We start from the raw sequence: 26,516 nt of genomic DNA, 5'->3' as shown, positions 1-26,516 counted from the left end.
GTGATGACTTATGGTGCAGTGACTTACTGGTACCTTTGGCACTGAGCGTGTACGTAACCTGCAATGATGCGTGGTCCGGGCAGGCCGCACTAGGAGCAATGTTTTTTGCCTAGTGAATTCTGCTTTAACAAGGCCACGTGGAGATGACTTGTGGTGCAGTGAGTTAGTGGTACATGAAGAACTCAGCGTGTGCGCACCCTCTGATGATTCGTGGTTTGGGCGGGTCACACTGGTACAATGTCTCTTGGCTATTAGAATGCGTCATGTGCAATCACCATTCCACCTGAATCATGAGCCCTCACAATGTAGATCGAAGGCAGCTGTCAGCACAGATATAGACAAATGATTTTTGTGACTTTTGTAAAAAATCTTAACACATACAGTAGAATTATCTCTGCGTTACATAAATCAAGGCTGAATTCCGTACTGTCTGTAGTGTAGATGGAAAGCAGGATTCAAGTTGTGAACCCTGCTGTCCGCAGAATACATTTATGGCAGTAGTCCACAGAAACATCGACGAATGCTTTTTGTCGCATACGTTAAGAAAATCTGATGACACAGTAGAATTGTCTCTGGCTTAAATAAATCAAGAATGAATTTAATGTTGTCTGCAGTGCTGATGCACTTCTGGTATCAAGTGGTAAACTCTGTTGATCGCAGTGTACATTTGAAGGCAGTACTTTGTACAGACATTGAGCAATGTTTTTTGTGGCATCCATTAACAAAATTGGCTCTGCCTCACATAAATCAAGGCTAACTAGAATGCTGTCCATAGTGTAGATGGAAAGCTGAATTCAAGTTGTGAACCCTGCTGTCCGCAGTGTAGATGGTAGACAGTAGTTGATACAGACATAAGTCTGCGGTGCTGTGGCACTGAATTCGCAATCGGCCTGTATCGAGGAGACACGTGGTCATGGCGGCAGTCACGTGGCAGGGTGAGGAACTTCGCTGTGGCAGAGTCTTTTATCTTTGCAGAAGTGAACCATGCCCAAGGCATAGGCTGATTATTTATACTCTTATGCTGATGTGGCGTGCGTTGGATTAGCCCACTTCAGTTCTGCTTGAAGGGGGGGAGACAACACAGCAACATGACCGAGATATTACCCAGAGTCTGAGATAATATGGTTGCGTCTACTGTGCAGTACACTACACGTATCAATGGTATATCTACACACGGAAAAGTTTTTGGTTTGTATATTGAGTTGAGTATAGAATATCACCAGTAGTGTTAGCATTGTGTACATTATTGTTGATGTGCGAATTCCTTCCCTTCTACATAATTGGTTGCCACATCTCTGAACATTGAGCTAGTGTGCTGTTGAGCGGATATATTATTTTGGGAAGGTCTGTTGTCCTATTTTGCGCTGCCTCTGAGGTAGTAGAGGGGGAGGGGTCAGGAGGGGTGGTTGTAGTGGTAGTGGCGCTGGGTATTGTGATTTTGTTGGGTGTCGGAAGTGTAAAATTAGTACCTCTATCACATATTGCTCTTTAAATATGGGTGTGAGTTGGATGAAATTCACTCAGTACATAGTCGACGTCCTTACACTAGTAAAATGTTGATGTTAATTTGTTAGTGGTAAGTGGAACTATTGCCTGTTTTTTAAGTAGCATTGCAAATTGGGTTTCTTGTTGAAGATATGGGGAAGTGGTCAACATTATAATTAGGAATTTTCATTTAAAAAACCTTTGAAATTTGAGATGTCATCAGTGATGTCACTGACCATGTCATGAATGATGTGATATGTGACATCATCACCAGTGGATTGTGGGCACGAGAGTTACAGTTAGTACAACTAACTATAACGGAGGAATTTCAATGGTTTTGTATGAGTGAAATGTCCAGCTAACTACAACACCCCTGAAACCTATGGTTTTTTCAATGCATATCTAAGGTTTTTTAAATGATAATTCCCAACTGTAACCTGCTTGAAACCTATGTATATATATATATTCACAGTGAATATATATATATAAATATTCACAGTGAATATATATATATATATATTCACTGAAAAAACCATAGGTTATAGACCATATATAGTTAGGGATTAGCATTTACAAAACCAAGAAAATTCATTGAAAAAACCATTGGTTATAGACCATATATAGTTAGGAATTAGCATTTACAAATCCTTAATTTACTCGCACAAAACCATAGAAATTCGAATATATAGTTAGTTGCAATAACTATATATCGCGCACCCGCAATCCACTGCTGATGATGTCACATATTACATCATTCATGACATGGTCAGTGACATCACTGATGACATCACTGATGACATCTCAAATGACATCACTGATGACAACATCCAGTGACTGTATGTTTCTGTAAAATTAAAATATGTCTTACATATTGAAGAATGAGTGGATGTATAAGTGTCTGGATGAAGGATTTAGTAGGTGCGTGACTGACTGAGTGAGTGAATAAATGTGTCTTACTGAATGCATGGATTAGTGACTAAACTGTCTGAAAGTGTGCATCAATATGTCTGTTGTTGTGCAAACTGCTGCATGGTTTGATCAGTAGCTATATGAGTGGCTATATGGGTTATTGATTGGTTGCCCAAGTATTTGTATGGAAGACTGAGTGGGTGTGTGGCTGGCTGGGAGGTGTGTGACTCTGTGCACATCAATGTGTACTTGTATCAGTAATTGTATAAGAGAGTAAGTATGTGTTAGTATATGTTTGAATAAATAAGGTGTTCTGTGTTTAACTGTATAGATGAGGAAATCGAAGTGTGATTGATTATTTACAGGACTGACTAGGTGTGTGAGTAACTCTATGGATGAGTGGCAGTGTTTGAGTGTCTGCATAGGTGTATGAGTGCATATGATAGTGTTGTAATAATGAGTGACTGTATGTATGAGTGATTGTATGGGTGAATGAGTGAATGTGTGTGTAGACATAGGAATCAGTGAGTGCGTATGTAGTAACTGGTATTGGTGTGTCAATGGTTCAAAAAATGAAACTCTGTATTTAACACTGGGTGTAACAGAGGTTATTTTAGAGTGTGAGGAGGTGCATTGTATTATCACATCAATTATATCATCAGTGACGTGATTATTGATGTCAAATGAGATGTCATCAGTGATGTGATCAGTGATGTCAATTGAGATGTCATCAGTGATGTCATCAGTAATGTCATTTGAGATATCATCAGTGATGTCATCAGTGATGTCATTTGAGATGTCATCAGTGATGTCATCAGTGATGTCATTTGAGATGTTATCAGTGATGTCATCAGTGATGTCACTGACCATGTCATGAATGATGTAATATGTGACATCATCAGCAGTGGATTGCGGGTGCGCGATATATAGTTATTGCAACTAACTATATATTCGAATTTCTATGGTTTTGTGCGAGTAAATTAAGGTTTTGTAAATGCTAATTCCTAACTATATATGGTCTATAACCAATGGTTTTTTCAATGAATATTCTTGGTTTTGTAAATGCTAATCCCTAACTATATATGGTCTATAACCTATGGTTTTTTCTGTGAATTTCATTGGTTTTTTAAAAGCTAATATCTATAGCTGTAACATATATTTTTATTCTAATTCACAAATATTTTTTATATATATTTGTATTATATTTTTTTAATTCAATTTATATTATAGTTTAAATTATTTTTTCTTGTTTCGTTGCCGGTCTGCGAATCGGTAAACGTTCCGTTAGTGCAAATACCGCGTTAGAAAGGCACATCGTGACGCGTCCCGTAAACGCAACATATCGCGTTACTACGTAATGCCCCTTATGACGTGCTGCGTTAGCGCACCCGGAAGCGTTCTGGAACGCGAACAAAGGCGCGAAACGTAAAGCCCCGGAATCGATCCAAGGCGCGGTGCGGAACGCGGAACGTAAGCATAACAGGTCATGTGACTAGTTAATAAAACTTTTCATTGGTTGATTTTACTTTTAGTTTCCTAATGATGGAACGCTTGATCATATGACGTAAAACAAACACTTTTCATTGGTTTAGAACATTTTGTTTTCTCAAATGATGAAAGTCCCACCTTTTTTCCTCACTCCGACTTTCATTTTTATGAGAGAAAGACCTGTTTTTGTTTGCTAAGACATGGCATTTCTATTAGCTGCAGCTGGTGGATCTCCACCACCTCCACCACCACCAAAGAAGAGAGGACCGACTAGCCAGGTCATCTTCGACCAGGAAGAAGAAGAAGAGGAAGACGAGGAACAGGAGCAAGGGACAAGTGGCTTTCTGAAAGAAATGCCAAGAACGTCCCGTGTGAAAGTGAATTTTATCTGGCAATTTTTTTCTTTTCCTTCTCATGAAAAGAAAGTTAATGCTAGGTACGTTACCTGCCTCATCTGCAAAAAAACACTCTCGAGAGGGACCGAAAAAAAATATAGCTTTGGTAATCATACCATGCATCGGCACATGGAGACTTGGCACCCTCTTAATTATTCCAAAGCGCAATTTCGAGATTTGGTGGAAAACCCCCGACCGGCAAAAACATCCACCAATGACTTTACAATAAGTGAGTCAGAGGCAAGGGAAACGGTTCCAAATCTGCAAAAAAACTTTTGGCAGATGAGATTGACTTGTGTACAGTGTGGAAAATTAATTTCATGCGGAGAAATGAGTATTACTTTAAAAAATAGATCATTTGAAAATCATCAATGTCCAAAACGTCCTAGAAAGTAATTTTTTTTTTGTTGCTCCTGTTGAGCCCTTTGAAGTAAATCATTTTTGTTTCTCCTTCCTCAAAAAAAATTCAAAAAAAATATAAAACATCAAAAATAATAAAAAAAAGTTATTTTCAGAACTACCTTCCCTATTAAAAAAAAATTGCTAGAATGTTTACCACTCTAGCATCCTCTATTTCTATTGATACGCTTCCCGGTTAGCGCTCGAGTACGCGAACCGGGAGCGAAGTAAAAAAAATATTTTTTAAAAAAAGACGAATTAATAAACAGAGAGTAATGTGAAAAGAAAGAAAAATAGAGTGAGTAACACACAGTTACTGTAGAAAGAGGGACTGATAAAAGAAGTGAAAAGAGTAGTATAAATAAGTAATAGAAAAAGAAATGAAGGAAGTTGCAAAGACAGGAAACTTAGGGTTAAAAAAAAGAAGCAGAGGAACTAATAAAAGTTAAATCTGATAGACATGTAACGTAAAAAGTACTAAACGCTTACCTTATAATTGTCATTACCGTACTGTATTGTCATTTTCATACTTTTTATCTGTGTAAGAAAGAACAAAAAAATTTAAATTAATACAAGATGGTAAAAAAAGAGTGAGCATAAGACAAAATGGATGTTAAATGTTAAATGTGGTATACTAGTAAAGCGTACAGCTGACCCAGCAAAGAAGCGTCCCGGCGCTGTATTTTGCTGGGGAACCCATCCTGGCTTTCCCTGTGAGATAAACCCTCCTGAGCATCCCCAAGGTGATGCCAGGCATCCCCGGCGCTGATGGGGCTGTTAGTTGAGATTAAGTAAGCTATTACCCAAAGTTGCTGAGTGGGACCCATGGTTGGAGTAGGCACCGAAGCAAAAATTATCGAGTCCGCTGACCAAGGCCCAAGATCCTGCCACGTCAGGAATTGAACCCTGGTCCCAGGCCGACCTCTGCTTCTGAGTCTACCGCCTCTAATCAGTGAGCCACACCAATCCATATACATATTACAAAATCACAATTCAAAGTAGAAAATTAATTAAACATATTTAATGGTTTATTTTTGCTGTTATCAGAAAAAAACAAATTTCACTGAAAACAGTGAGTTGAAGGTATTTATCATATAACAGCGGGGAAAAAAAAACACAATCAAAATGATTGTGTTTGAAAAACCCAAATAATATAAATAAGCAGAAATAGGAACTTCTCCAAAGTAACTTACTTTCTATGACGTCAAAGGATATCCTATGAACAGCTTATACTCAGTTGTGCTGTTACTATTTTCTGCCCGCCACTTTCTGAAAGATAAACTCAATTGTTTTAAGAAAACTGAGACATACAAAGCAATTTGAAACAGCACACTAAGTTACAGCAACACCTAGAATAATTGTAGTCCAATTACCTACCCTAAATTCTGACTTCAAAAATCAAGTTAAAAGGCAACATTGCTTCATACTCAATTAGTAATGTTTGCTGAAAGAATAGCCATTTTTAAAATTTTAAATAAGCTGTGTAATATCCAGATGTTGTCAAAGGACCAGCATATTATGTAATAACTGCAGTTGCAAATGTTCTTCCTGAAATCGATGACTGTGTAGCAAAAACATTTTTAATTAGACTGGACAACTTATTTTCTTCTAGTTTATGTAGTTGAAATTGTAAAATGACATTTCATCCATAAGTTTTCAAAAATAATGTGGACAGCATTGCAGACTTACATTTCCTCTACTCCTTTTTTTGATCTGCTGCTTGACTTTGCTTATAAAAACAAATAGTTTTCGCTCTGTACTACAATTATCCACAAGGCCATATATAGTAGGAGCCATTAGAACCTCTGTAAATTCCTCTAAACAAATCCCAAGCTTCCTTTCCTAAAATTTTGGTTGTAAGAACACCAGGTAAGAATTTTGAAGGTGGAAAGGCAATCTTTTTTTAAAAGTTAAAACAGAATCATTGCAGAATGACCATCCGTTTCCAGATTTCAAATAAGCTGTGTAATGTCCTGAATTAGTTGAAGGACCGTTATGATATATAATTGCAGTAGTTTTAAAAGTCCTTCCTGATATTGACAACTGTGAAGCCACAAAATTATTAATTAAAGTTGTCAATTTAGTTCCATCAGGCCTACATCGTTGGAACATTAAAATGACATACTGGCCATAACTTCGTAAAATTAACGTGGACAGCATTCCAGACTTACATTGGCTGCACTCCATGTTTTGATCGGCTGCATTTACTAGCTTATTGAAGGATACTGATTTACTGTCAGGCAAAGTTAAATATATAAATCTTTCTGAGTCTACACTAGTAGTACTTGATAGCCTACAGTTCTCGCAGTCATGCTGCCATTGATAAGAAAGGCCAAATAGATAATCTACATCTACACCCTCATCTTGCAATACATCAAGCATATACATTAAAAACTCCTGACAATCCTGCTGAATATTTTCAGAGAATTCTGTTTGACCTGAACATTCGTCTAACAGAAAACGAATTTCAGACACACTTTCTACTCTCGTTTTATCAGCACTACATTTCTCTAACACAGAATTCAACAAACAGCATAAACTTTGTTCCGAATTGATCACAATCTGTTCTTTGAAAGTCTCTAGTGAAAAGAGAACATTAACAACTACATTAGCATAGCAGTTGACACCAGAACTATTTTCAAATTTAAAACCAACAACATTTTCAACAGAATTCATTTTATTCCTGCTTCCACTTTTGGGTTCATCGACTTTTGCTCTTTTTGCTACAACCTCCCTACTATTACTGATATTTATTCGTTTCCGGCCTACCACACGTTTCTCAATCAAAGGATATTGAGGCAAATGTGGCGCATACTCTCTTCCTAACCTATTGTATTCCTTAACACAATCTAGATCTGCACAAATGTTTGTGACATTACAGTCAATCAAGTACAAACCCGATAAAGTTTTGACTCGTGACAATGCTACATAAGCCATACCCTCTTTGAATACAGAACTGCCAATATTCACTAAAGCAGTGTCTACACTTAAACCTTGCGATTTATGAATTGTCACCGCATATGCCAAGCAAACAGGAAACTGCTTACGGCGAACATATAAGTCTTTAACAAGCAAAAACCTAGCAGAGCAACAACCAATTAGCTGTACTTCCTCAATGCCATCAAATTTAATTTTTAAAAATTCAATTCCATCTCTATTTCTGTATTTCTCAAAATCAACAACATTACCCATTGATCCATTTACCAGACCTCTTTCAACATGTAAATTCCTTCTCAAAATGATTCGGCAATTTAAGCACACATTCAAAGTCTTTTCAAAACCCGCAGTTTTAGATATAGTCTTCTCTAATGAATCCAATTTAGATTTCAAATTCTCTGACAAAATAATTGTTGCTCCCATATGCTCTATTTTGTCAATAGCTTCAAGTTTCACAATCTCTTGTTTTTCTAAATTCAACATTTTGTTGTTGAAGATGGAACATTCTGCAAGAGTTGGCATCAAACATATTCCAGATTTCTTCACAGTAATTTTCTGAAAAATATCCTCTGGCAAAACGTCTTCTTCTGGATATAAATTTGACAGTAAGCGTGCATGTAAAGCTTGTTTACCACGCTCAGTCACTCTCCCGATTCTAATATCTTGTAGAATATTCTTGTAATCTTCGTCCTTCGCCTGACGCATATTTTCACGCAGCTCAGCATAACTGAAGTTTAACCATATGTTAATGTTGCCAATGCTCCCTAGGCACTTCTTGGTATCTTCATGTGTAAGCAGTTTAAACACTGGTTGTCCTTTCACTGGTGTCAACTGCAAAAGATCACCAAAAACAATGATGTGTTTGCCACCAAATAACACATCATACTCTGTTTTAAGAACTTCCTGCATTCTTAAATGCACAAAAGCAAGCATGAGATTGGAAACCATGCTTACTTCGTCAATGATAAGAAGTTTCATCTTCTTCAAAACTCGAGATACTTCACAACAAGCATCTCCAGATAACTTGTGGTATTGTAATTTGTTATCATGCTCCACTGGCAGCATCAGTAACCGATGCAAAGTAATCCCTTTAATGTTATGAGCTGCCAGTCCAGTTGGAGCGGTCACAACACAAGACAGTGATGAATCAGTCTTTTTCTGCATATAACATGAAATTGCTTTAATAAGGAAACTTTTTCCAGTTCCTGCTTCTCCACTCACGTACAGTCGGACAGGCTTCAACGACGTACATGAGCACTCTTTCTTCTCATGACTTAATCCATGCTCAATTTGGTTGGTAACTTCGACATATATTTTCCTCTGCTCAACGTTAAGTTGTCTTTCCAATTCTTCTAAGTTAACCTCATCCTTCTGAGCATGTGCCATGGCTCTTTCCACTTCAATCATGGCAGTGGCAGCTTCATTTTCAATAACTGGTTCTCCTAGTGGATCCTGACTCAATGAAACAGAACTCTGACTGTCCTGAGAACTGTCTCAAGCAATCTCGGCTGCAATTTTTGCTTCCTGCTCAATTTCTGCATTCAACATTTGTAGATATTTTGGAAAAACAGAACATTCTATGGACTCCTTGGCTGCATTGAAAGAGTCTTCGTAACAGAGGAAATCCCCAAGCAGTTCCTCTTCTGCACGCCAAGGCTTGAAAAGTTGCAAAAGAGCTAAATAGAAAAACTCTTTTCTTTCGGGAGATTCGCAATCCAATTTTCGATGATTTATCAATTGACATTTTTTTTGCTTGACCAGACATCCCTCACTTCCAATTACAGCATACACACCTTTATCAATATCTTCTTTGATGTTCCTCTTGAAAACGTAATTTTGAAGAACTTCATACAGACAAGCATTCTCCAGGTGACTGCTTCTATTTGGATAATATGTATCCAACATGTTGCTCTTCAAAATATCTGTACTGTTTGGCTCCTTCTCCGCCAAATACTCAATTTCCCGTACAGGTTTCAGAACTCGATTACGCGTTGCAGCAAGACCAAGACTCGCCCAAATGATACTCCTAGATTTGGCATAGAGACTTGCTGAAGATAACCGGTCAGAACATTCGTAAGCTCCAATTTCTCGATGCGACAACATCTTCAGACTGAAACTGTACAACTTCTTACTGAGGCTCTTTTCATGGGAAATATCCTCCCACATATCCTTCAGTTCTGTCTTTTCTTTTTTAGTGATGTAAGACGTTACATACCGAGCCACAGCCATACAGTTGTCAGTCACAAACTGTATATCCATGTTAGCATTCCACATGGACAAAATCACTGGGTTGTAGTCGTTGATGTACTTGGACTCTTCGTTTCTTTTCAAATTGTATGTGTTTTTGGGTGATTTCCTCGTCACATTATGTCGCAGCGATGACATCAAATTGTTAACTCTTCCTTTTGATAACACCGACCGTGGAAATGCAAAACGACATTTGGTGTAGTATTTGTCCTTGTTTCTGAATTTACGACGACAGTACTTTCCACAACGATGGCTTTGAAACCGTAAAACTTGTTCTCTTAGACTTTTGTCTTCATTTGTCTTTGGAACAGCACATGTAGCATACTGTTCTATGAAACTCATCACTAAGTCATCCGGATCTGTTCCAAATTTGGGTGCATCTTTGATCCATAGTAGCATATGTATATGAGGAGCACCTCTTGCTTGATACTCCTTTCGCCAAAAGAAATCCAACACCTCTCCAAGAGGTGGATTTTTCTTGTTCGTGATGAAAGACATCATAGCTTCAAATCTATGATTGAAGTACCTGCAAACATTCACAGGATCCAAAGAGCACAGTTCTCCGGGTGTCTTAAATTCAATATTTTCAATGTTTCCATTTACCTCTCGTAGAAATTCAAGTAAGTCTACCCAGCCATACTCAGCACAGCTGAGAGTGAGGAACCATGTGGGAGTTCCTAAGTTCCTCAGCATACATTTTAAGTCACCATGACGGCGGTACCAATACTCATTAGTACCACGCTGACAAGCCATGAGATTAATCAGGTGAGAATCCAAAATACTGTCTTGCACATTGACTTTATCCATAAAGTCCCTTGCCGAGATATTTCGCAGTTGTATACCACTTTTCAAGATGTGGTTCACTGCATAAGACAATCCAGAGAGATCACTTTCAAACAATAGATGAAATAAATAGGGAATGCATTGTCGAAACCTAGGATCTTCTGTATACAATCGTAAAGTCCGGTATTCTGAAGCAGGAATTTGAACAGGTCGCTCATCATAACGTCCTCCTCGACCTGTGGGAAATAACTGTGGGAAACACCGAGCTTCCAAACTTTCCTCCCAAACACTAATAGGACTCCCTTTGGCTTGTTTCATTTGAAACAACTCAATAGCATTCCCCATGGCTTCCTTGGAATGCAAAGGATGAACACTATAATGTTCATATATTTCTTCCTTTTTAGAGGCTTCTACTTTCTCAATTTGACCAGGACACAAATCGCTGTCCTCTTCTTCACTTACTTCCTCTTCTGCAACACATACATTCTTGTAGTACTTATTATTTTTTATCAAATACAATGTTGCCTTTTTAACTTTCCTAACATCCACTAAATCTTGCCAGATTTTCTTACTCTTTGTCGGAACACCATTAACTATGATAACCAGAGGTTCCTCTTCCACTTTGTCTACTCCAATTGTATTAATGTTTTTCTTCAAATCCAAAGGCAAATAAACAACGCTTCCCTTTAATCCTCTCTGTAAATCTGATGGAGGCAACTTCCCTGTCTTTGGCTCCATTCGTACAATAGCCTGGAAGGGATGGACACTTTGAATCAAAATAGATTCATAAGTATTTAAATCCTTCAATTCATAAGGAATGTCATCTAATTCCAGATTATTATAAACCGCTCTAGCAGGCATCTGGTTTTGGTTTAGTTTGTTATAGCAATAAGTACACATACGTTGGTCTGCTCCCAAATCAAAACAATTTTCTACCATCAAGTATGTGGCAAAATCCTTCCATTCTCTATTGTTTTCCATATCACTCTTTGCATATATATCCACTAACTTAGTCTGATTCTTATAATAAGTCCGTCGACAACACACACAAGTGAAATTAGGCCTCTCACTTGATTTCACCATAAACGTGGAAATTTCCTTGTGAAACTTATCTGTACTGAAAATCTGTTCACTGTCTTCCACATTACCATCTTCTAGTGGTTCAATATCAACATTGTTCTCTTTACCAGCAAAGTAACAGAACTCAATTTCTTGACAAATATTCTTCACATCTACTTCAGAACCATGCAAAAGAGCTTTGCTTAATTTTTTAAGCATAATTGCTGGACTCTTAGCATAATACAACATTCTAACTAATTTCCTCACTTTATTATGATGCACTGCAAGCATCCTGAAATGATGAAATACACTCTGGCATACTCTCCTAGAAAGACAAGCCAGTGAATTACCACGCAAACCTGTCACTTGTCTCACTCTGCAAGGATCTAATTCTTGCAACAACTTTATTTTTTGCTTTACACTTTTCTTATGAAATGTCCGTATAAAATCACAAAGCAAATTGATAGAATCCTGTCGCACACTGCAAATAGAACTACACTTCCAGGTGTACACTGGTCCCTTAGGACGTCTCCCTAAAACCTCATCACTTAGCGCCTCTTCTGCATCTGCAGACACAAGTATTTCTTTTTCAACCGGATGACCATCTTTTACCTCATATGCTCAACCACTGCTGTCAACTGCATGCACCAAAACATTGTCCTGAAAATAACTCTCCTCATTAAAAAATGCCTCACTATTTGAACTATGCATCCATTCTCCTAAGAAAACTTCACAAAAATTACTCCGATTAACGGCTCTCTTCCATCTACTATTAGATTTGAAAACATAGATTACCTTGTTTAGTTTCCTAATTCTATTAATTACCAAAATAAATAACTTTCGCTTGATTTCGAAAGCCTGATCAATAATTTTCTCTACATTTTTCTTTTTCTTATAAAATGACACTTTCTGTTGACCTTTTTTAAATTGTTTTACCAAATTGACAATTACCCTGTTACGGAACATTCGCTTACGAATGTCCCTGAAAATATTTGCCCTTCTACTGCCATGCACAGAGTTATCTCCTGCTCTAGCACAAACTTTTTTCACGGGCCTTTCCTATCCATTTAAATTGGCTCTCTTTTTCTGGACTAAAACTTGTTCTGTAGTTATACTTTTGTTTCTACAAATGTTTTTAAGGAATGATTTCGTTCTCTTACCCGGTGTTCTCTTCGTCCGTTGAGGTAATATTAATGTAGAGGACTGCTGCAAAATATTAGGTAACTGCTGTCTTTGACGTTTTGTAGCCTTTCGAATTCTATCCTTAGACGGCATTGTCTAATTCCCAAATAATCTGCAGTTGAATCTGTGGTGAAATATAATAAAAAATGTTATTAACCACTATTACCAAACAGTAAATCAATAACAGTAAGAACTAGATTCGACAATGCTATAAAAAAAAAAAAGTATGCACAAGGGTGCAGGGGGTATCCCTTTGACACCCTCTGACACCCTCAAAACAGGCACAGGTGCCATGTGGCAAGCAAACCAGCCCTAAGGGCAGGTCTGCCTTTCACATGACATAGGTGTGCGAGCACACATGTGCATGCACACCGGAATCGGTATTTTACCATGAAGTTTGATTTCATGCTAAAATACCGATTCGTTAAGGCCTTTGGAACTCAGAAGACTCCCCCCTACATAACAAATTAACAGAATCGGTAAAATTACCGATTCGGTATTTTACCGAACAAATAATTTTTCCGATTCTGTAAATGTAGATTTACCTACATGTGGCCTTGGATTTAAGCCCCTACATACCGATTTGCCATTTAACGCCCGGAAACGGCCGAAAACGGCCGTAACCGGTCGGTAAATGGCCTGAAACGACCACCTACATCTGGCCCTAAGTGTGCATGCATTTGATTTCAAACAAAGTTTTAAAACATTTTATGTAAAACAATAATACACCTAGGGCCAGATGTAGGTAAATCACATTTACCGATTTTGAAATACCGAATATTACCGAATTTTACCGATTCGGTATTTCAAAATCGGTAAATGGGATGTAGGTACCAACATCTGATTTATTACCGATTCCTTAAAAATTCGGTATTTACCGATTCGGTAAATACCGAATCGGTATTTGCTATTGAATCCTATGGGCCTTGAAGCCCATAGGATTCAATTCAAATACCGATTCGGTATTTACCGAATCGGTAAATACCGAATTTGTCAAGGGTGCAGGGGGTATCACTTTGACACCATCTAGCACCCCCAAAACGGGCATGTGTGCAATGTGGCACACAGACATGCCCTAAGGACACGTCTGTCTGTCACAAGGCACATGTGTACATGCACAGATGTGCATGTACACAGGAATCGGTATTTTACCATGGATTTGTATTCCATGGTAAAATACCGATTCTGAAAGCCATGTGCCAATGGAAAATTGGCTACCCACATTTCAATCTTGCATTTTCGGTAAAATTACCGAATCTGTAAAATTACCGATTCGGTAAAATTACCGAATCGGTAAAATTACAGATTCGGTAAAATTACCGAAAACGCAACATTTAAGGGCCCCTACATGTCAATGCCCATTTACCGGTCGGTAACGGCCGAATTCGGCCGTTACCGATCGGTAAACGGCTATTTTCAGCCACCTACATCTGGCCCCTACATTCATGGGGAACAGACTTAAAATGCCCTAATACACATGAAAACGTTTTTTTAAGGAACTTGCACCTTTTTTTCAATAACTTTTAACATGGCTATGTAACTCAAACAATCAAAATGAAAATTTGCCAGGCACACATGGGGGCGTATTTACAAGGGCCTTACACTACAAGGAAAATGACTTCAAATGACCAGACACACATGGGGACGTATTTACAAGGCCCTTGAAACCGGGGGAAGTGACTTGAAATTGCTAAGCACACATAGGAGAGTATCTACAATGCCCGTGCAACACTTATGCATCATTTTTTACATGTACACCGTAACATTAACAACACAATTACATCATATATCTGTTCCGCAAAAGCGACGCATTGCAGGAGTCACATCATTTTACCATCAAAAACAATTTCTCCGATTCTGTAAATGTAAATTTACCTACATTTGACCCTGGATTTAGGCGCCTACATACCTTTTTGCCATTTACAGGTCGGAAACGACCGAAATCGGCCGTAACCGGTCGGTAAATGGCCTAAACGACCACCTACATCGGGCCCTAAGTGTGCATGCATTTGATTTCAAACAAAGTTTTAAAACCTTTTATGTAAAACAATTATACACCTACATTCATGTAAGGACAGGTCTGCCTTTCACATAACATACATGTGCATGCACAAATGTGCATGCACACCGGAATCGGTATTTTACCATGAAGTTTGATTTCATGCTAAAATACCGATTCATTAAGTCATTTGAGACTCAGAAGACTCCCCCCTACATAGCAAATTTACAGAATCGGTAAAATTACCGATTCGGTATTTTACCGAACCAATAATTTTTCCGATTCTATAAATGAAGAATGCAAAATCGCCTTTGAAAGCAGAATGCAAACACTTGACGCAAAACATCATTTTAAATACACAGCTGACTTTCTTATTTACTTAAAAAAGCATACTACTCTTTAACTAAAATATATAAACGATAACTCACCTTTACAAATTCTTTTTGAAATTGAAAACAGTCTCAGAAACACACCAATTATTCTGTACCAGAATTAAAGGTATGCACTCCAGAGGCTGGAACCAACAAAGGCACCGAAACGCTGATATTCAACACACATATCTCTCATGTCAGCCAATAAAAACTCTTCCCTCACTTTTTTCAAATCAACACCCTTCCCCCCTCTGCCCTTTCTACCTCTTTTCCATAGCAACTACCGCCTGCCTGACCTATCATGGCCACAAGTTCACACAACAATGTTTCAAATGAACTCTGAACTCTCAGTACGCCTGCTAATCCACTGCAATCTTTCATAACAACATTTTTAAATAACCATTCAAAATACATCTTTCAAAGAACACATCCATGCACCCTAACTTTCTGTTTTCAGCAATGAAAATACACCAATCACTGCTAATGAATCATTTGCACTTAAACTCCACAGTTTTTTACATTACAAACATCACTATTTCAACTGCCATTTCATTCCCACACTTCATCTGACTGCAGCAAAACTCCTCTAGCCATGTTTTCAGTCTGGATTCTGGGACATAGCTACATCCACTGGGCTCACAGGTATGCTGATAACAGAAATTTACACAACCTCAATTTACAAAATGTGGAAATCAAATGGATTGGTCGAAGAGGATTGAAATGTCACCAATTGATACCATTGGTGAAAACCTTTTTACATTTGCCAACCCCTGACCTCATAATAGTGCACTGTGGAAGAAACGATTTGGGCACTTTGACTGGGGTAGGTCTGGAAATGCTTTTAAAGGACACCTTTGAGCAATTGATGACACTTTTTCCTCAAACTGCCTTGGTATATTCTAATATATGCCAAAGACAAAAATGGAGGTGGTCCAATCAATTTTGTCCACAAATTGAGAAATTGAGGAAGCATGTAAATAAGTCTGTTTCAGCTTACATGAGGGACCATGGAATGGGCTGCATCTACAACAATAACTTGCGTTACTACATGCAAGATATCTACAGAGGAGATGGCGTGCATTTCTCAGATGAGGGAAACAAAGTTTTCATACTAAATTTAAGAATGTGTATTCGTTCCTACTTATAACTTTCTAGAACATACACAAAACCCAAAAGCTCTTTTCAGAGCTACCTTAACTTAGTGTACTCTTTTAAAATTTCGAATGAACCTTTTTTTTCACTTAATTTCACCTATATTCGCTTCCCGGTACGCTACCCAGTTCGCGTACCTGCAGCTAACCACGCGAAAAAAACTTTTTTTTATCGACATATATGAGCCTCCTCAGCCACCCTCAGAAAACTTATGGAAACCGCATACGTCTAAAGTACCCCAATCTACCCATTCTGAACATTATTTACCCTCCATCTTGTATCTCAATTCTACCGAAACACAAAATGGAGGACTCCCGTAACACTGCAAGTTCGCGTACCGGGAAACACACTGACAAGCACTCGCTCAAAAAAGGTGGGAAAGTAATTTACAGAAAAACCACTGGAGACACTTTCACCAATTAAACAGTAGCTCATACTACATACCAATCCCTACCATTTTCACAAATTTAGTTGGAATACCATTTAGCCATTTAGCATGTAGAACTCTCTAAAATCCCTGAGGTAAATTACTTCACAAAACATATCGAAAGTGTTGGAAATGACAACCAATTAAAATATTACTTTCAATTTCTACTATTATATCATGACATTTGATTGGTTATGTACCTGAATATATATAAACAAAGAGAGAGAAACACAGCCATTTTGACTACTACTTCGTGAAGTGCAGAACAACAAAAAATCAACTGATAACTTCAAATTATATTTAAAAGGTAAGATATTATTTTTAAAACTGAAGTATGTTCTGTACTGAAAGCTAATTAGAAAAACATTTTCAAACAGTTTTATTCTTTCACTCTGTAATACTTATAGAATAAAATAGACTTCTCTGTTTTAGTTATGGCAGGGCCAGTCCAAGGATTTGCGAGGCCCTGAGCTAAAAGGGAACGTGCGCAAGGCCCCCTCCAAATTACATAACTGGCCACTTACAAGGAGAACATGCACAGACACTGTGGGGGCCCCATTGTCCATCATTTTGATGCCCCCACAGTTTTAACTTTTAATCCACACGCATTTCTCACACCTTCATAGGTGTGAGAATTGATTGTGGTCTAAAAGTTAAAACTGAGGGTGCGCCAAAATGCTGGACAATGGGCCCCCCACAGTCTCTGTGAATGGTCTCCTTGCAATTGAAGGAGCGTCTCCTTCTTCCTCCCCTATACCTCCTGACACCATCCATGAGAGGCCCAAGGAAGGGCCCCACGCCAATGGACCTTAATTGCAGGCGACACCTTTCTTTGTGATAGATCTCCAGGAAAACAAAAGGACACATCACCAGTGTGTGGCCCCATGCTGATGGGCTGAGTGTGAGGCCCTGAGCGGCAGCCCACGCTGCCCATGCCTAGCGCCGGCCCTGAGTTAAGGATAGAGTTAGACTTCTCTAGTATAATTCAGAATTGACTAAGAGTTTATTTGATAATTTTCTTCATATTTCTACTTCCAATTTGATACCATACACTGCCCAAAGAAAAAAACACTGTTTAAATAACCAAACTGCCTGTCTGTACTGAAACCCAACAATGCCCTTTCTGTACTGATATATTTTCTAAAAATTCATTTTTCAGAATTCAAAATGGAAGGACAAGAAAACAACTTGAAAACTTAAACAGAAAAAAAAATTGAGACAGAAGTTGACATGGATTTCTATGACGACACAATAAACAATGAATTTGTGCAATGTGTAGATGCAGTAGATTTTCTACTGAAAAATGAAGAAAAAAATGATCACGATTTTTTAGATTTTCTTTTAAATGTTGAAAAACAATCTGAAAAATAAATTTTAATTTCTTAATTCAAAAATTGTTTGACACATTATTTATTTGTATATGTATATTGAAAACTAGTAGCAAATTGATTATAACGTGAAGTCAGACTTTAAATATACTGTGCAACTTTTTGGTGTTACATACTAACTTTGTTCATAGTTACTTCCTTTCTCCCACTATATTATCTCCAATGTGTATTTAACATCTCTTTATCATCTCCTGCCGCCATGTTGTTTCGGCTTTCCAGACAGACTATGGTATGAATTCCATATACCACAATAACTTCTTTAACAACAAGCAATATATCTACAAAGGAGACGGCGTTTATTAAATTATAGACTCTACATTGATACCTACATGTAGCTACGTAAATAAAAATAAACAAAAAAAAACAACAAAACGAACAATCAATAAACATACAATAAGTTAAAAGTCAATCATTCTTGTTTCCTTATAGTACGCTCCCCAGACCGCTTTCCGGTACGCGAACCGGGCGCACCCCACGAAAAAAACAATTTTTTTTTGGCCCCGCGGGGCACTTTAATATCCCCCTCATCAATCCTAGGGGGTCAGAAGGGGTCTACCTTGCCCCCTTTCCTTCATTTCCCCCTTCGTTTTGGCCTCCTCTTGTCTCTCGATCATACCGAGAGACAAGATGGCGGCCGCTACGGACTGTTTAGAATGTTGACAGACACCGGAGAGCCAATCAGCTTCCGTTACGCGAAAAGTACGTGATCTGAAGCGCTATCTAGGACGCTGTCACAGATATATCTGTTTTTTTAAACGTTAATTTCTCAAAATCCACTGGAGCACATAATTGAGACCCAGCAAAGGCACATCGGGCAAACAGTCCCTACAATTTTGCCAAGTTTCGTGTAAATCCATTCAGCCGTTCGAGCTAAAAGTGAGGCCAAAGGCCCTATGGAAAAATGAATGGGGAAAACGAGTTTTGGGACCCCCCTTTTTTCTCGGCCCCCCCTTGACGAAACCCTCCCAAATTTTCAGGGGCTGATCGGAAACGAAATGTGCCATTTTCCTGAAAATTTCAGCCGATTCCGTCCACAAACGCCAAAGTTATTAGACATAGAATTTTCAAAAGTTCCATAGAGAAAAAATCCTAACTATATATACCTACTGGCGACCGCCAGTAGGTAATATATATATATATATATATATATATATATATATATATATATATATATATTACCTACTGGCGGTCGCCAGTAGGTATATATAGTTAGGATTTTTTCCCTATGGCATTTCTGAAAATTCTATGTCTAATAACTTTGGCGTTTGTGGACGGAATCGGCTGAAATTTTCAGGAAAATGGCACATTTTGTTTCTGAGCAGCTCCTGGAAATTTGGGGGGGGTCGTCAAGGGGGGGCCGAGAAAAAAGGGGGGTCCCAAAACGCGTTTTTCCCATGTTAATTTCCATAGGGCGGTTGGACTCACTTTTAGCCCGAACGGCTGAATGGATTTTCACGAAACTTGGCAAAATTGTAGGGACTGTTAGCCCGATGTGCCTTTGCTAGGTCTCAATATATGTGCTTCAGTGGATTTTGAGAAATTAACGTTTAAATCAAGATATATATCTGTAACAGCGCTCCGGGCAGCGATCCGGTTAGCGAACTTTTCGCGTATCGGAACTTTGCGATGCGAAGCTGATTGGCCCTCCAGTGTCTGTCAACATTCTAAACAGTCTGGAGCGGCCGCCATCTTATCTCTCGGTAGGATCGAGAGAGAAGAAGAGGTGAAAAACGAAGGGGGAATTTAATGAAAGGGGGCAAGGTATACCCCTCTTGACCCCCTAGGATTGTTGTTGGGGTTATTAAAGGGTCCCGTGGGGAAAATAAAAAAAAATGATTTTTCACGGTAGAAGCGCTTCACGGGCCGCGAACTGGGCCGCAAACTGGTAGCGAAACGGGAATTCGCCATTTTGTGCTTCGTTTTAATTGTTTAGAGACAAAAATTATCGCCGCACATTGGCCACAATGCATGAATATCGCTGAAAAGTCAGCGATATTCATGCATTATCCAGCAAATGCTCTTAGCCATGTTATCCACCTTCCATTGGATAACATGGCTAAAAACTGCTCTGTGCGTGAGCTTTTTTTTTTTTTTTTTGCTGCGTGACGTTTGTTAACGTTCGATTCGATGGAAATCAGGAAGTGTTGACCACCATTTTGTTACTGCGAGTAAATATTTTGTTATAAATGAATCCTTATTGATAAACATTGTCTGCGCCATCTTGCGTTTTTGTCCAATGCCACAATTTTGTCGTGCACGGCAGCCATTTTAGATGCCTTGACCAGGGCCACTCTCTGCACGCCGCCGATCCTCAGCATGGCTCCCCACCCTCGCAAGCATCTCCCCCACGCACTGGTCACCCCCGCTCTTTCTCGCATGCATGGGCCATATACTTCCCCCCATCTGCGCTGCTCTTCTCTGAGAATCACACCCTGTGCCCGCCCGACACCTCCCTTTCACCCTATTCACTACCGCACCCTCTGACACTCCTCTTCCTCTGTGTCCGATTGTCCAGGCCGGACCTAGGCTATCACCTAGCCCTGCGGATGTAGTTTATGGCTCCAGATGTAGAGTATCCAGACATGCCAACCTTCCCGATTCAGGCGTGAGACTACTGATTTCAGTGCTAGTCTCCCGCCTCCCGATTCCTGCAAGCAAAAACCCGGGGGCATATTACCAACAACTAGCGATAATTTTTGTCTCTAACTTGTTTAGAGACAAAAATTATCGACGCACATCGGCGAATTTTATCGCACATAAACCTTGCTATTAGCAAGGTTTATCGCAAATGCGATAAAAAACGGCCGCAATGCATGAATATCGTTGAAAAGTCAGCGATATTCATGCATTATCCAGCAAATGCTCTTAGCCATGTTATCCACTTCTCATTGGATAACATGGCTAAAACTGCTCAGGGCAGGTGTTAGGTTTTGGAGATATTCGCGCTTAGCGCGAATATCTCCAAAAGTTGGTAATAGGAGATAGCGATGGTTAGGGACTGTTTCCAGTCGCTAAAATCTTGGCACGCCCACTTTGCATGTCATTAGTGATAAATATCACTGATATGCAAAGCGGGGCCCAAGATGGTCGCTATCTCCTTTTAGCTGTCACTAACTGGTGTTAGCGACAGCTTGGTAATAGGGAGATAATTTTATCTTTTTTTTTTTTGGCTTTTAAAGCCAAAAAAGCGGAAATAACCCCCCTTGATAATATGCCCCATGATTTCTCGGGGGTTTCAGCTGACAGGGCTTGGTATTGTGTTACGTGCTAATTCTTCCAGGAAACGTCAGAGGGTCGATGCAGGGGTTCTAGAAGGGGTGATAAACCATTTAAGCCTCATGAACAAGCGCATGGTCTTTTAAAGATTTATGAAGTACTCGGGGCGGCGGTGTGTGTGTGCCCTCTTTCAGGAGCGGGCGGGGGGGGCACTGCCAGCAACTTGCCAGGCCAGGCAGTGTTCAACACGTGCATCACCCTTTCTCTGCCTGCTATTGCGCTCCATGCTTCGGAAAGGTAAGAAAAAGAACGTGCATTTGAGTTTGAAATGTCCGATCTTGTAGCAGTACACTTGCAAAGCCCACACATGACAATAATCCGATTCAAGGCCCCATTCACCCGATTTTTTAAACATATATAGCACTCCAACAAAGTTAGATTTTAAAACTTTATTAACATTTAACTATAATGAACGGAACAAAAACTGTAAAAACATTTAAACATTTTTCACCCAAAAAAGCAACAATGGTCAGAAGCTGTCTTTTGTGCGAATAGTCCCAAGGCAGCACAACGTGCAGAGTTCTGGACAGCACCCAGGTGATGTCACCTGGGTGCCGCACTGGTTTTTGGGATCCTACAATGCAGCTCAGAAAAACAGCGTGGGGCGTCCCGGGTGGTGCGGGGGGAGGCCTCGTCAGTAGCGGTCTGTTGTGCGAATAGTCCCAAGGCAGCAGAACGCGCTGAGATGTGGATGGCACCCAGGTGATGTCCAGTAAACTGCCGCACTGGTTTTGGTATCCTACAATGCTGCTCCGAAAATTTGCTTGCGGCGGCCCAGGGGGGGGGGGGGGGCGCGTGGGGGAGGCGGCGTGAACGGGCCTCCCCAGGTGGCGGCCATCCAGCTGAGTTGCGCCCGCTCTTGCGGCTACAGCGTCTCGCTCACCATGTTGTTGAGTTGCTCCCACTCTTGCAGTGCAGCGATAGGCGCCTGCCACATGACTCTTAAAATGGCGGACGGCTCTTCGGTTTTGGGCCTGGTCCACTGAAATGGCCCTGGGACACCTTGGAACTCGGACGCTTGCCTGCTAGGGCTTGGGCTCCATTCTCGAAAAGCGTCCCCTCAGCCGTGAAGATTCTACAAAAGTCTTGGGGGCCCCCGACTCCCGCAGGCTTCCGGTGGGGAGCGGCTGCCATGATTGCTCGCGGAATGACCACGACGGAGCCACGAGATGGTGGTGCTCTCATGCTGACGCCAGCTTCAGTCTGAATGATCCAGAAACAAGGTGGGGCTTTCATCGTTTGGGAAAAAAAAATGTTCTAAACCAATGAAAAGTGTTATTTTTAGGTCATATGACCAAGCCTTCCATCTTTAGGAAACCAAAAGTAAAATGATCCAATGAAAAGTTTTATAAACAAGTCACATGACCTGTTATGCGGCATAGGGCTACAAAAAGCGTAGAAAATCCGTTGGCACGTGAGGCGGCGTCAGTAGCGGACCGATGTGCGAATAGGCCGAAGGCAGCACAACGCGCTGAGATCCGGATGGCACCGAGGTGGTGTCAAGCAAATTGCCGCACTGGTGTGGCCATCCTACAATGCTGCGCCGAAAGACGGCGTGTCCAGCTGAGTTCCGGTCACTCTTGCGGTACAGTGAGTCGAACGTGCCGAGATCCGGATGGCACCGAGGTGGTGTCCAGCAAATTGCCGCACTGGTGTGGCCATCCTACAATGCTGCGCCGAAAGACGGCGTGTTCAGCTGAGTTCCGGTCACTCTTCCGGCACAGTGACTCGAACGCGCCGAGATCCGGATGGCACCGAGGTGGTGTCCAGCAAGTTGCCGCACTGGTGTGGCCATCCTACAATGCTGCGCCGAAAGTCGGCGTGGGGTGCCCCGTTGGCTTATGAGGTGATGTCAGTAGTGGACCGATGTGTGAATAGGTCGGAACCAGCACAAGGCGCCAAGATCCGAATGGCAAGTCCTGGATGTTGAGTGCCTCAGTTGAGATTTCTGAGCAGTGTTTGTAAGACTGTCTAAAGCTTATGTGCACCTGCTGCAGCTTCACTATTGCCCTGGTGTGGCCAAAGGTCGCACATGACATAGGCGGCCGGCTCCCGAGGTCCGGCGGAACTTTTTTCCTTTTCCTTTCTGCTTCTTTTCCTACAATCCGTTTCATCTGAAGACACGACCAGGTCCCTGAATGTGTGCAGGGGGACGCTATTGATTGAATGAAAATGGCGGCTTGACACAAAGCTGACTCAAGCGTTGCTGTTGATGCTATACAGACAAAAATTGGTTTTCAGTTTGTACATTCTTCAGGATTTTTTTTTCTATCCAAGTCTGATTGACAGTTTGTAGAAAAATGGCTTCAGATTTTCCACATACTACTCTTCAACATTCTTCCTAAATGTAACAATGTGAAACTCACTAGGAGAACGGCTGTTTCTGTTTCCTTTCAAAATGCTGCCAACAATATTTTCTGAATGGAAGACACCATCTTGTAGCATAAAGGGCCGAAAGGGGTTCTGGTCTGGCCGATGGTTGGTGGAGACATTTTGACTATATCTTGGACCTGCCCGGCCTCGCACAAAATGGCGCCGGTATAAATGGGACTCGTAACTCCTTGCCCGCAAATGTATATCTAGAAAATGTTATTGTAAGTGGCCCTGTCGTATTTTAATTACAAAATGTACGTCCACCGATTCCGCAACTGTTAGACACCTTTGTTCTTGCAACCTAATGGCCCGCTCGTTACGTTCCTCTACAGTGTAAATGTCTCCTCATCATATACGATTTCAGTTTGCTCCGTGGCCGGCCCACGTGGTTATAGGCCCGTATTTGTATACTGATATTTTCAAAATAAAGGTTTTTAAAACAAAACACGGTAGTAGTATTTACATTGGTAAAGTTTTTACTTTTAGTCACTGTTTTCGAATCAGTAAAAGGCAAGTGAAATAAAGCAGTCCAATTACATGACGGATAAAAGGTATAATATGTAGGAACGCAGTGAAGATAAATGGTCAAGGGCAGTTGTGTTTTTCATTTCTGCAACATAAAGTGATCGATAAGAATCTGATAATCAGGCGTATCGGCGACTAAGACAGCAGGCCGAGTCTCTTTTACTCAACGGCTCCGTCATGGAACGAAGAAACGCCCTTTTTCTCGAAAAAGGAATATATTTTACTTGCAGGACAGTTGTAAATTTTCCGGGAAAGTACATTAGCCTGGAATATTATAACATATATGTTTTTAAAAAAATAATGTTCGAAAACAATAAAAAGCGTAATTTTTAGGTCATATGACCAAGCTTTTCATCATTAAAATAACAAAAGCAAAATGAACCAATGAAAAGTTTTATTAACAAGTCACATGACCTGTTATGCTTACGTTACGCGCTGCGCGCCGCGCCTCGGATCACTTCCGGGTGCGCTAACGCGGCGTGTCATATAACGCATTACGCGACAACGTAGGTCAAGAATATAGTCAAAATGTCTCCACCAACCAGCGTTCGGAACACAACCCCTTTCAGCAGTCCAAAAAGTTCTGTTAAATGACAACAGAGGGGACAGGCAAGAAGAACCATCAGTCAAAGAGGGGAGGGCAAGTTCTTCTCTTCCGGGTCATGTTGGGGCGCTACCGGAACTGATCGAATTGGTAGTCTAAAGTGTTTCTGGATGTTTCAGACTAAAGCTGGCGTCAGCATGAGAGCACTACCATCTCGTAGCTCCGTCGTGGCCATTCCACGAGCAATCATGGCAGCCGCTCCCCACCAGAAGCCTGCTGGAGTCGGAGGCCCCCAAGACTTTTGTAGAATCTTCACGGCTGAGGGGACGCTTTCGAGAATGGGACCCAAGCCCTATCAGGGAAGCGTCCGAGTTCAAAGGTGTCCCAGGGCCATTTTAGTGGACCAGGTCCAAAACCGAAGAGCCGGCCGCCATTTTGAGAGTCCTGTGGCAGCCGCCTATCGCTGCACCGCAAGAGCGGGAGCAACTCAACTACATGATGAGCGAGACGCTGTAGTCGCAAGAGCGGGCGGTAAACAGCAGAATGGCGGAAGAGGCACAGTGTAGCAAAAGCGGGCGGAATGGCAACTGAAACGGTAAAGGGGCGCCCCACTACAGCGTGTCTTCAGGTCAAACGGATTGTGGGACAAGGTCCAGAATAGAAGAGTCATCAAAAGGCAAAAAGTTCCGCCGGACCCCGGGAGCCGGCCGCCTATGTCGGGGGCGATCTCAGGCTACACCGGTGCTATAAGACTTGGGGAGGGTGTCGGAGCCAAGCGTCTTCTCCGAGTCCATGGCCATCACACCGCCCCTCAGGGGCCTCCGTCAAGCTGTTTAGGAAGGTAACATATCACATTGTTTTCTAATGCAGTCAGGTCCACAAACGACACTCACTTACTTTGAGAATAGTGAAGCTGCAGTAGGTGGAAATAAGCTTCAGACAGTGTTACAAGCACTGCTCAGAACTCTTAACTATGGCACCCAACATCCAGAACTTATGCCATTTGAGAATGGCAGTGACATTGAAGCAACTCAGGGACCAAAACCATTAACGTACTTTCACGTATGAAAAACTTACTTGGGGAGGGGGCAGGAGCGAAGCGCCCCCTCCCAGTCCGCGCCACCACACCGTATGTTGAAAATCTGAAGCCATCGTTCTACAAAGTCAACCAACTTTGGATTGAAAAATCTAGAAAAATGTACAAACTGAAAACCAGTTTTGGTCTGCATAGCATCAGTAGCAATGCTTGCTATCAGAGTGCATGAGTTTCATGCTCGATCGATTGAGCTAGCCGGATCGGGCAATAAAAAGTATAAAATAGTTATGTAAATAGTTATTTAATAAAATGTTTTACCCTGTTTCTTTGCTGGTGTGTTGTCTATATTTTTAATATTTGCATAGGGTTTGTCGTTATTTTGGGCGGGGTGGGTGACGGAGTCGAGCTGTCTTGCAGCCCTCATGGTGTGGAGCTCAGTTCATCTCACTATTTTCGTATTTCTCATGAAGGGTTGTTCCTAATATTTCTATTTTAGCGAGGTCAAAAAGCGATCCAATTAGTGGCCTACTGATTTTGCTCG

The sequence above is a fragment of the Lissotriton vulgaris genome, chromosome 4_1, assembly GCF_964263255.1.
Source record: "Lissotriton vulgaris chromosome 4_1, aLisVul1.2, whole genome shotgun sequence".
In the NCBI taxonomy this organism is placed as follows: Eukaryota; Metazoa; Chordata; class Amphibia; order Caudata; family Salamandridae; genus Lissotriton; species Lissotriton vulgaris.
The sequence above is the reverse complement of the archived record's forward strand: the minus strand, read 5'-3'. Positions refer to the sequence as shown.